This window comes from Bos taurus, chromosome 23 (genome assembly GCF_002263795.3).
Source record: "Bos taurus isolate L1 Dominette 01449 registration number 42190680 breed Hereford chromosome 23, ARS-UCD2.0, whole genome shotgun sequence".
Classification (NCBI taxonomy): Eukaryota; Metazoa; Chordata; class Mammalia; order Artiodactyla; family Bovidae; genus Bos; species Bos taurus.
Genome location: NC_037350.1, coordinates 5,541,312 through 5,553,036, shown reverse-complemented (window position 1 = coordinate 5,553,036; position 11,725 = coordinate 5,541,312). Strand labels below are relative to the sequence as shown.

Genomic DNA, 11,725 nt, shown 5'->3' with positions numbered 1-11,725 from the left:
ACTTTCCCGGCCGAGGGCTGGATGTCTGGGTTCGGACAGGTTCCGGGACGCTGGCCAGCTGCGCGCGCTGCGGTGCGACCCGGCGCGGGACCTGTTGCAACCCGTCCCCACCCCGCCCTCGCCGGCGCTGCACCTGGGCCCGGGAGGCGCGGCCCGGGCGGGCCCGCGCTGCCCTCCGCCGCCCGACGCGCAGGTGACTCCCCGCCTCCTGCGCCCTGGGCCTCCTGGGACGCGAACCTTCGGCGCGGGCGCGGCTGTGCACGGCGCGGGGCGCTCCCGGCCGGTGAGTGGGGTCCTTGCTCCCGATCCTCCCTGGAGGGTGCGGGGCGACGACGGGGGCGGGGACCGCCGACACCCCCGGGCGGCCGGGAGGGCAGGGCGCGCGCGCGGGATGGGACGGTTGCGGGCGTGCAGAGTCGGGTCCTCGCTTTTCTGCTTTTCTTTCCTGGGCGCGCGGGTTAGGAAGTTTGCAAAGTTCAGTCTCTGGCGGCCCGCGTTCGGCCGCCCCAGGGACCCGCGCCGCCCGCGGTGGGCTTTGGATCCCGTTTCCTCGTGGCTCCGGGGTCCACGGCGCGGGGGGTCCCGGAGGGGCGCGTGTGCGGGAGCCGCGGCTGTACAGCCCGTGGGTGTACTTCAGATCCCGCGTGGGGAACCGAGCTCAAAAAGGAAAATCCAAGTTTGCCTGGACACCCTCTCCCGTTTGTGTGGGTCCCGCCTCTGCTCTCAGAGGGGTCCAGACTTTAGAAACTTTGAGTTTCCCGGCCCCTGGGTCTGTGACCTTGGCAAGCTCGCCGGGTCGTTCTGCTTCCTATCAGATTCTGAGAACCGCTGCTGAGGGTGCTGGTGGCCCTCAGAGGAGAGGCGATTAGTGCTGGCGAGTCGCATGGAGACGTTAGGCCTGTTCTTTGTGTCCTGTTGGGAGAATGATTACCTCCATGGGGCGTGGGGGTGGTGAGGAGCAGGTAACATGTGTGTGTCAGACGTTGGAATTACGGGTGAGTGAAGACAACAGTGCTTTATAGAGAAGAGGCTGGCGGTCCGGGAGCACAGGTCTGCCTGGGGACTGTGCCCAGAGGGATGCGGCTAAAAGTGGAGTTAAGAGCTAAAGTCTTAGGGCTTCCCTGGTGGCTCAGCTGGTAAAGAATCTGCCCGCAATGTGGGAGACCCTGGGTTCGATCCCTGGGTCAGGAAGATCCTCTGGAGAAGGGAAAGGGTACCCGCTCCAGTATTCTGGCCTGGAGAATTCCATGGACTGTCCATGGAGTTGCAAAGAGTCGGACACGACTGAGCAACTTTCACTTCACTTCACTTCAAGAGCCAAGGAGGCCGGAACAGTAGAAAAGAGCCGTGCTGGTGGCCAGTAGTCGAGAGGAGGCTGGATGTCCCAGGGCTCCTTTCCAGATTCCCCTAGAGATTCTTCTGCCAGGTTACCGCCAGGCACCTCCCCTCTCCCTTGTGTTATCCCCAACACAGGGAGAACCCCAGGGAAGTCCATGATTGATGCTGAATCAGACTTGACAAGAAATAGCCTAGGAAACAGTGAGGAAAGAGAAAGCTGGTCTTTTTGGTCTTCCAGAATAACCAAAGAAGGGGGAGTGGTGTGAAACCAGATCGGGCAGGGGTGGGCTGGGCCCTTGGTTTTGTTTGATTTCTCCCTGTCTTCCTACTGATCCCGGAGTGACAGAGGCTCCCACACACCTTCCAGTCAATATTGCCTCCCTTGGTTTTGAGTTTAAGGCGCACGTGGTATACACACCTGTGAGGGAAGCTGGCTGCACCCAGCAGAGCCTGCCTGAGGGGCTAGGTGGATCCTGCCTTTCAAGTTGGTGCCTTCTAGACCCCAGATGCTCAGAATGTATTGTGGGAAGCATCACCCATTGAACAACTGCTGAAAGGGATTGCACACAGGAAGACAAACCACACCTCTTGCTGCTGACTCAGTGACGTTTTTTTGTGATCACTCTTTGGAGGTTGTTGCTTTAACCATAACTGACTAAACTCTTTGGGATGGGTTAGTTAATTTATTATTCTTTCTATTATATCCCCTCCTGCTACCATACTCCTTACAGTTTGTGGTGGAGCTTTTCTTGATCGTGACTTAGTCATCCTGTAACAACTCACCTCCTGCTTCCTGTCCACTGCATCACACAACTGTGAGTTTCCAGGCTGGGAAAGGAAGGATCCTTCGAGTTTGGAGAACCTTGTGCTGAAAATGTGATTCCAGTAAATCAGGCCTCTTCCATAATATAAATCTGGTAGGAGGAGACCTTTTGAAAAGGCCCCACACTTAGCTTAATTTAACTAATTATTTGTAAACTTACAAGTTGTCCTTGTATAGCTAGTTAGGTAAGTTCATGTCTCTCCCTATGTAACTTGCCAAGTGTAAGTGTTCCAGGGATGTTTCACAATTTCACAGAGTCTGTGAAACACAATGTTTTAAATATACTTTTGATTGTTTAATTATTTCTAACTTGGAAGTGCGAGGTATTTTAGGACTTTGTTGGTGAATTTATTGAATATCAGAATGCCACCCCCCCCCCACCACTGCCACCACCATGGAAGCACAATTCTAAATGATGGATTTTAAGGATACCATGGGTTAAATTTTATACAGATATCACCTAAGCTCCATCAAGAATTAAATCCACCAACATTTCTCTGAGCAAACATGCCAGAGCCTTCAGGTGACTCTTCCTTCCTACCACCCTGCAAAGTAGAGCCAGGCTCCAAAGGGGATCAGCATCTGCCAGCTGGGAGATGAGTACTCTGGGTGGCTGATCCTGAAGGTGGGGAATGGTGGAATGGGGATGCATGGAGGTGAATTTGAGTGGGAGCCAGTTAACTTCCATTAGGAAAGGAGGGTTTTTGAGGAGTTGAGAGGCTAGCGCATGTAAGAGGTTAGGAACAGGGGTTGAGGGAGGCAAAAGATGTTTTGAGCAGTTGGATGCTGTGAGGAAGATGCACCTGGGCTGGAGAGATGATCCAAAGATAAGGGATATTCACCCGCTGGACACATCTACTTTGGGACTTGCTTGAGTCACATGATCGTGGCTAATACAAGGAACCTTTTCCTCGGGGGACATCTAATTACTACCCAGTTTGTGTTTTATTCTTCATACTGTCCTTAAGAGTGAAGCCAGATGTCCCCTAGAGGCACAGGGCATTCATCTTCTGAGCTGTGTGTCAAATAATTTGTAGGCTGAGCCCATCCTTGGTGTAGGTACGGTGGTAGTGGGCAGTCTCTCAAGGACTGGCGTAGGGTCTGGTGTAACCTCCATATTTCTAGCAGCAGCCTATATTTAAATTTTTTTTCAATGGCGTTCTTTCTTTGGCTGCTGTGGGACTTAGTTGTAGCATGCGGGATCTTTTTTCTATGTCATCCTTCCTTGATGTGTAAAGACTCTCTATTTGTGGGGCTTAGTTGCTCCGCGGCATGTGGGATCTTAGTCCTCTTACCCGGGATCAAACTTGTGTCCCTACACAACACGGTGGATTCTTAACCACTGGGCCCCCAGGGAAGTCTGAGCAGCATGCTTTAAAGAATCTAATACAAAAGTTATGCACTCATGATGTGTAAAGGTTATAATTTTGTGCTTCTGTGCCCCTGTTGTTCATTTTCTAAGTCGTGTTCGATTCTTTATGACCGCATGGACCGCGTAGCACACCTGTCCTCCACTATCTCCTACAGTTTGCTCAAATTCATGTCTATTGAGTCAGTGATGCCATCCAACCATCTCATCCTTTGCCACCCGCTTCTCCTTTTGCCTTCAAACTTTCCAAGCATCAGGGTCTTTTCCAGTGAGTCAGCTCTTTGCATAAAGTGGCCAAAGTATTGGAGTTTCAGCTTCAGCATCCATCCTGCCAATGGATATTCAGGGTTGAGTTCCTTTAGAGTTGACTGGTTTGATCACCTTGCAGTTCAAGGGACTCTCAAGAGTCTTCTTCAACATCACAGTTCAAAAGTATCAATTCTTTGGTGCTCAGCCTTCTTTATGGTCCAACTCTCACATCCATACATGACTACTGGAAAAACCATAGCTTTGACTACATGGACCTTTGAAGGCAAAGTGATGTTTCTGCTTTTTAATATGCTATCTAGGTTGGTCATAGCTTTTCTTCCAGGGAGTAAGCGTCTTTTAATTTCATGGCTGCAGCCACCATCTTCAGTGATTTTGGAGCCCAAGGAAAGAAAATCTGCCACTGTTTCCATATTTCCCATTCTCTTTGCCATAAAGCGATGGGACTGAATGCCATGATCTTAGTTTCTTGAATGTTGAGTTTCAAGCCATCTTTTTCACTCTCCTCTTTCACCCTCATCAGGAGGCTCTTTAGTTCCTGTTCAGGCTTGTGCTCTATGCATTTATTAAACATACATATATTGGCTATGATGCCCTCACCAGTGTGTTCTGCTCTGGGAATATGGGGTTAGCATTGTTTTTGGCTCTCAGGAAGTTCATTGTTATGAACCTAATAATAAGTACAAACAGATATTAATGCATCAGGTTCCTTTATTTAGTATTCCCTTCATGCTCTCTAAAGATCCCTGCAGATACTGTATATGTTCACTAATAATTTGTGAACTTGGACATTATCAGACCTGAGTTAGTGGTGATTTTGGCCAGAGTATTTAAATTCTCTTGGCCTCTCAAGTTTTCCAGTGATGCCATGAAGGGCTTGAATACTTGATCACTGATGTGTGTCATTCTGCTCTGAAATTCTCTGTGATCACTTTTATTTGAGGGTTCAATAAAATAACGTTAGCTAAGGTCTCCCCAGAGTGTCACTGGAACCTCATTATTTCCACTTCTGTTATCCAGCTTTCATTTCGGAGAGTTTTAGATCTCTTTATTATTCCATTGCTTCTCAGATTGTATAAGCATTACTCACTTGGGGAAGAAAAGGCAGTTTTCAGAGCACTACGGTGTGGCATCTTCCACCTCAATGGCCATGATAGAATTGCTCACCATAGGGTGTCTGACTGTCATCTGTATACACGCACAGCGATGATGGCTTCACTATGAACAGCGAGTTCCTCTAAATGCTCAGTCTCATCTGACTCATTCAACAGCTGTTTCCTGATTTTTTTTTTTAATCTACGTCTTTCTCAAATAAATGTAACTCCTGAATTGTTTGAGAAAAGTCAAATAAAGTTAAGGTGTTTTTAAAGTTAGGAACTGTTGACAGCATTCCCCAATGATTTCCTTTTTAATTTTTTATTATTTCTTTCAGTCTCAGCCCTTCCTTTGCTTTTTAGTCTCTTACTGCCCTTTAACGTTTTTGTCCTGTCTTAGCATTTCTGACCCCTCTTTGCCCCTTACTGTTCCTTCTTGCCCCTTCTTTCTTTGCCTCGGTCTTCTCTCTCTTTTTTTGCCCCTCTCTCTTTCCTTCCTCTCCTCTTTTCTCTGCCCTGCACGCCCAATCCCTGCTTCTGTCTGTCTGTTAGTATTCCCTTCATGCTCTCTGAAGATCCCAGCAGATACTGTATGTTTGCTAATAATTTGTGAATTTGGACATTATCAGACCTGAGTTAGTGGTGATTTTGGCCAGAGTATTTAAATTCTCTCGGCCTCTCAAGTGTTTCAGTGATGCCATGAAGGGCTTGAATACTTGATCACTGGTGTGTGTCATTCTGCTCTGAAATTCTGTGTGATCACTTTTATTTGAGGGTTCAATAAAATAATGGTTTTTGTTCATCTGTTTAAAATCTGTCTTCATTTCCATCTGTCATCTTTCTCCATCATTTCAAGTCTCTACCCTTCCACATTATATGTTTCTAAAACTCTGTAAAATAAAATTATATTAAAAATATAAATTACAAGGGAAATTTTATTCTCTAACAGCCAAAATATGTAATAAATATGATTTCCACTTATACTTTAATATTAAATACAGTGGTTAACAATACAGTTATAGCATTTTTATGCATTTAAAAATTTTGTTCTTTTCCTTCCCAGTGGAATAGATGTACAGTGATCATCTGGCTAAAACTAAAGATTTGCCTCATTTGGCATACCTAATAATTCCATCTTTGCCTTGATTGTATTCCGCTTATTAGATAAGCATTTTGTCGCTACCATGGAGACTTCCATTTTTCTGTTTTTCATAAACTTATAGAATGAGTTCAAGTTGGAATAAAATATTCAAATAGAGTGCAAATAAGACAGTAAAAAGAGGGTAATGATGTTGTTGAAACTGCATATTGGCGTGCTGACAGCCTTACTGGGCAGGAAATTGAAATATTTGTTAATGGCTGGATTAAAGACTGGATTTGTCACAGAAGAGTTACTTTGAGTGTTAGTGTCTGATGCAGAAAAGTTCACAGGGCAAAAGAACTAAGGAGGGAACCACTTATACATATAATTGAATATTTCTTTAAAAAAAAATCTCAGCAGGAAAATGACACAAAAGAAAATTAAAAGAATACCCTATGTCTACAATTTCCATGTCTGTTAATGCCAGGCAGAAAGCATCAGCCTCTAGACATCGAAAGTGACACGAACATTGCTTTGTTACAAAAGCATTTGTTTGTGCAATTGGCCACTTCTTGTACACTCACATCTAAAGGTATTCCTGAAAAATCAGTCACATCTGGTCCATCCTCAAAGGCCTAATTCAGAACCCTGTTATTAAGACAGTGTCTTCACACTATTTTACACTCTGTGTTGTGTTTATAGAATAGATTTACTCCCATCTAGCAGGTTACACCTTGTACGTAGTAGAGTTAGGACAAGAAACCTAAATGGAAAAGAGCATAAACTCTCTTCAAAACCATGGGATCCTGAATAGTATTCCTCAGAAATTTGGCACAAGAACCCTTGACCATCCTGAGTAAGATATCACATGTGGAATACGTGACTTAATAAAATCATTAATGATTCGAGTTAAAGAAACAAATTGTTATCTTTGATTTTAATATCGTATCATTGCAAAATAATAACATTATTTGAGGGAGACCCAAACAGTTTATTTTGTTTACATTTCATATGAATGACTTTTAATGTTTTTAATTATGATAAAAGTCACATAATATAAAGCATACTGTTTTAACCATATTTAGCTGTACAGTTCAGTGGCACTAAGTATACTCATATTGTTGTATGCAGCTCTCACCGTCATCCATGTCGTGAATTTTTCACCTTTCTAAACTGAGACTCTGGCCCCATTAAACACTAACTGCCCATTCCCCGTCCCCCTTCCTCCCCGCATTCCTCATCTCCTGACATCTACCCGTGTACTTTCTGACTCTATGAATTTGACTGTTCTAGTTATCTGGTATATAACTGGAGTCAAACAGTATTTGTCAGCATCTAATGTATATTGGAATGCATTTTTCAGGTTATCTTAACATATGTCCTGCAAACATATTGTACCTTCTTTTTTCCCCACCTCAGTGCTATACATGGTACTCATTGGTTATCTATTTCATTTATACTGGTGTGTTTATGTCAATTTCCAATCTCCCATTTTATCCCACCCCTCCTTTTCCCCCGCTTTGTGTCCATCCTATACCTGGATAAAACCATAATTCCAAAAGATACGTGCGCCTCAGTGTTCCTTGCAGCACTATTTACAATAGCCAGGACATGGAAACAGTGTAGATGTCCATAGACAGAGGAATGGATAAAGAAGATGTGGTACATATATACTATGGAATATTACTCAGCCAAAAAATGAACAAAATCGTGCCCTTTGCAGAGACAGGAATTACTTTCTTGGTTTGTGTAAAGGATGGTTACAACTGAGGCTTGCTTTCTTGGTTGGTATAAAGGATGGTTACAACTGAGGCTTGCCTGGTGGCTCAGATAGTAAAGAATCTGCCTGCAATGCAGGAGACCTGGGTTCGATCCCTGGGTCAGGAAGATCCCCCTGGAGAAGAGAATGGCTACCCACTCCAGTATTCTTGCCTGGAAAATCCATGGGCAGAGGAGCCTGGCCGGCTACAGTCCATGGCGTTGCAGAGTTGGACACAACTGAGCGACTAACACACACACACACCCCTGAAACAAACAGAAGATAGGTTTTGATAATGTAACCAATGATAACACACTTTCAGATCAGTGCTAAGTTCTTTCCACTTAGAAGTGTACATTGTTATAGGTATTGCCTTTTGTTACATCCTCCTACAGTTATGGAGAGAGGTCACGGGGAACCGAGGTTACTGTTCCTGTGAAATCCTTAAGACCTAGGGTCCATTATACATTCCAGCAGCATTTTATACATTTAAGAAATGTGTTTATTTAGACCTCATTGACTGATTTCTTTGTGTGCATGTGTTTTATAAACAAACGAAAGGAACCAGTGAAGAAACTTATTGAGAAAATAATAAAAGGGCTGACTTAGTATGGGCTCTTTTTCCAGTCACATTTTGGGGGGGTGGATTTCTGGGAGGAAATAAAAGAGGAATACTGTACTTCAATTGTGATATCTAGGAAGGCTTGATTAAAAGTGACTCCCTAGGGAAAAGACAAATAAAAGACTACTAGAAGTTGGTATTGTTTTAGATGTTCTGATTTTTTTTTTTATGGCTCTTCACACAAATTGAAACTAATATTTTTCTGAGCTGGATATATTATTACCATTTTTTAGCATTTTAATGAAATAAATGTGTGTCAATTTGTACAGTATTCACATCATCTTCACATGGTTTTAAATGTTTACTTTCTAACAGTCCAAGATTATTTTTTTGCTGCTAAATATTTATAACACCTTGAATTTCAATGGCTGTTCCCAACATACCTTCACAAAATACATTTTCTCAAGGCATTGTATTCAGAAGCTTCCATTTTTTAAGTACACTGTTTTTACTGAGGTATTGGAAAGCCTCTTATAGTTCACGTTGGGGCACAGGATTATTATGTTTTCCTACAGCTCCTGTTCTTCTGCAAGTGTCAATGTGAGCCAGATTGACCTTTTATTACCTTAAATAGACTCAAAAGGTGGGCCAGGAGTGCATTTAACACATGTTCAACCTTCCTCTCCAGGTGGCCCTGTTGCCTGCCATGCCCTGGGCTAAATATATCAAGTCTTTATTATAAATTCTGTTAAAGTTCAGAAACTGAGGTTGAAAGATCCTGAACCCCACTTCCTGTGGGATCAGGGAACTGTAGATGGGTATTGTGAAGTGAGAGGAAAGGCAAGGCAAAGAGGTGAGCAGATGGATGGATGGGTGGATGGATGGATGGATGGATGGATGGGTGGGTGGATGGATGGATGGATGGGTGGATGGATGGATGGATGGAGGCATAGAGATGGGTCCATAGATATTTCTCCTTTGTGATTACACAGAGAGAATAAAACACAAGAGGAGAACATGAGACATGAGTCCTATCCAAGACAGTGGGGATAGGTACTAAGCACTATGATAAGGGCACTGGTAAATTAGAATACTGTTTGGTGGCCTTTGAGGGGTTTCCATTCTAGTGAGGGGGGTACAAGCCGTGACAAGCAAATAAATACCTTTGCTATTTTACAGCATGGTAAGTGATATAGGTTAAATAAAACCAGGTTAGAGAATTAAGCACGGCAGACAGGGTGTTGTTGTTGTTTTTTATCAGCAGTCTGGAAGACTTCTGTAAGGTCGTGACATGTAAGAAAGGAGTAGATGAACAACTAGTGTCAAGATCCTAAGAAGGGAATGAACTCGTAATTTTAAAGGTAAAGAAAGAAAGGTACCCAGGGAAGATGTCGGAACCGATTGACTATATGGATCTGGAGCCTAAGGGAGCAGTCAGGTCTGGGATTCGCCTGTCACCTGTGGACAGATGTGTTCACCTGTAAGGTTCCTGGGGAGAGTGTTGACAGAGACGGTTGAGGACAGAGATGAGTGTAGCTCCCAAGTTCAAACGGGAAGATGGGCCTTGAAGACATTTGAAGGTAATTCTCAGCTGCTGTCCTGGAACCCAGCACAGAGGATATCTGGGCTGTGTTTTTTCAATATTGTTGGCTCTAACAACTGTCACTATAAAAATCACTTCCCCTAACACTCTAGCAGTTCTCAAGATGAAAGGAGATCCTCGTCCTATTGCAAGTTTTGCCTGCCTTTAGAACAGAGAGATTTACATCTTGGAACCATAATCTGGGTTTATATCAGGGTAACTTAAGGGATAAACTGAAACTTCACTGTGTGGTGTGTTATCAAGTTGTAAAAAGAAATATAGACTTTGAAGCTTCTCAGGGCTGCTCAGGAATATATGGTTTACTCCAGTTTCATGTTAATGGCACACCAAACATCTATAATCATAATTCATTTAAACACCCAGTGAATCCTTTCTTCCTGCTGAAATGAATCTGTTTAATAATAGAACTGACATTAATGACACAGGGAAATGAGTCATGCTTTACAGCTAATTTGTATCACTATTTCTGTTGAAAAATGCAAGACTTAGAACTTTATTTTGTTAAGATGAAGTGCAGAGAAGTCACTTTTGAGAATGACTTTAACATAATTAAACGCTTTAAAATACAAATTTTAGGGAGAATCTCCAAGTGACACAATAACATCTCCATACTTCTGATAAAGTGCTCATTTGAAATTAATTTTTTTTTGATAGAGAGCATGGATTTATCTAAGAACTTTTACAGTACTCATTGGATTTCTGATTATTCTCTTAAAGTGCTTTACAAAAGGGTAATAATTTGTATTACCGAAAAACTAAGCTCCACTTAGCAGAAACAAATAGGTGCTTACACCTTTCAAGTTCTGCACAAGCATGCGTGAGTGCTTAGTCACTTCAGTCGTGTCTGACTCTTTGTAACCCCATGAACTGGAGCCTGCCAGGCTCCTCTGTCTATGGGATTATCCCAGCAAGAGTACTAGAGTTGTTTCCACACCCTCCTACAGAGGATCTTCCTAACTCAGGGATCGAACTTACATCTCCTGCATCATAGGCAGATTCTTTACCACTAGGCACCTGGTAAGCCCCACTCTAGTATTCTTGGGCTTCCCTTGTGGCTCAGCTGGTAAAAAATCTGCCTGCAGTGAGGGAGACCTGGGTTTGATCTCTGGGATGGGAAGATCCCCTGGAGAAGGGGAAGGCTACCCACCCCAGTATTCTGGCCTGGAGAATTCCATGGACTGTATAGACTATGGGGTCGCAAAGAGTTGGACATGCCTGAGTGACTTTCACACTTCATGCACACACCTGAGAAGCCCAAACATTATACAGAGGTTTTAGCATTTTTAAAAAATTATACTTCAGTATTTTGGGGCCTATCATACTTTGCATGTGTGCTAAGTCACTTCAGTCCTGTCTGACTCTTTGTGATCCCATGGACGGTAGCCCGCCAGGCTCCTCTGTCTGTGGGATTCTCTAGCCAAAATACTGCAATGGGTTACAATTTTCTTCTCCAGGGGATCTTCCTGACCCAGGAATCAAACCCATGTCTCTTTAAGTCTCCTGCACTGGCATTTGATTAAAGCACCACTTTAATCCACTCTAATTCTGTTTGAGTTTTTAAGGTAATATGTGATTAATTGGTTATTTAACAGTTATGTCCATCCTGAGCACTGATGAGTGTGCTAAACAGGCACAGTCTCCTCGATCACAGGCTCCTAGCCTTAGGAAAGAGGTAGAGAACAAGGCCTTTACATGACGCACCACACAAGATGCTCGGTGCTGGAAGTGCTGTGGTTGCCCCTTGCCCTGGCCATGGTCCTGACTCCCTGAGAGTTGGGGATGACACTGCATCTGTCTCCCTCAGCTACTTATTTAAGACCGCATTAACC

General features: G+C 43.8%; 1 protein-coding gene across 1 annotated transcript in view; it reads left to right on the top strand.

Annotated features, from left to right (window-relative positions):
• Positions 1-218: 218 nt before the first annotated feature.
• Positions 219-11,725, top strand: part of FAM83B (family with sequence similarity 83 member B) — a 96,295-nt gene continuing 84,788 nt past the window's right edge. Inside the window, exon 1 of the mRNA NM_001205795.1 lies at positions 219-283. The gene's annotated coding sequence lies outside the window, so the exon portion shown is untranslated. The remainder of the gene's footprint in view (positions 284-11,725) is intronic.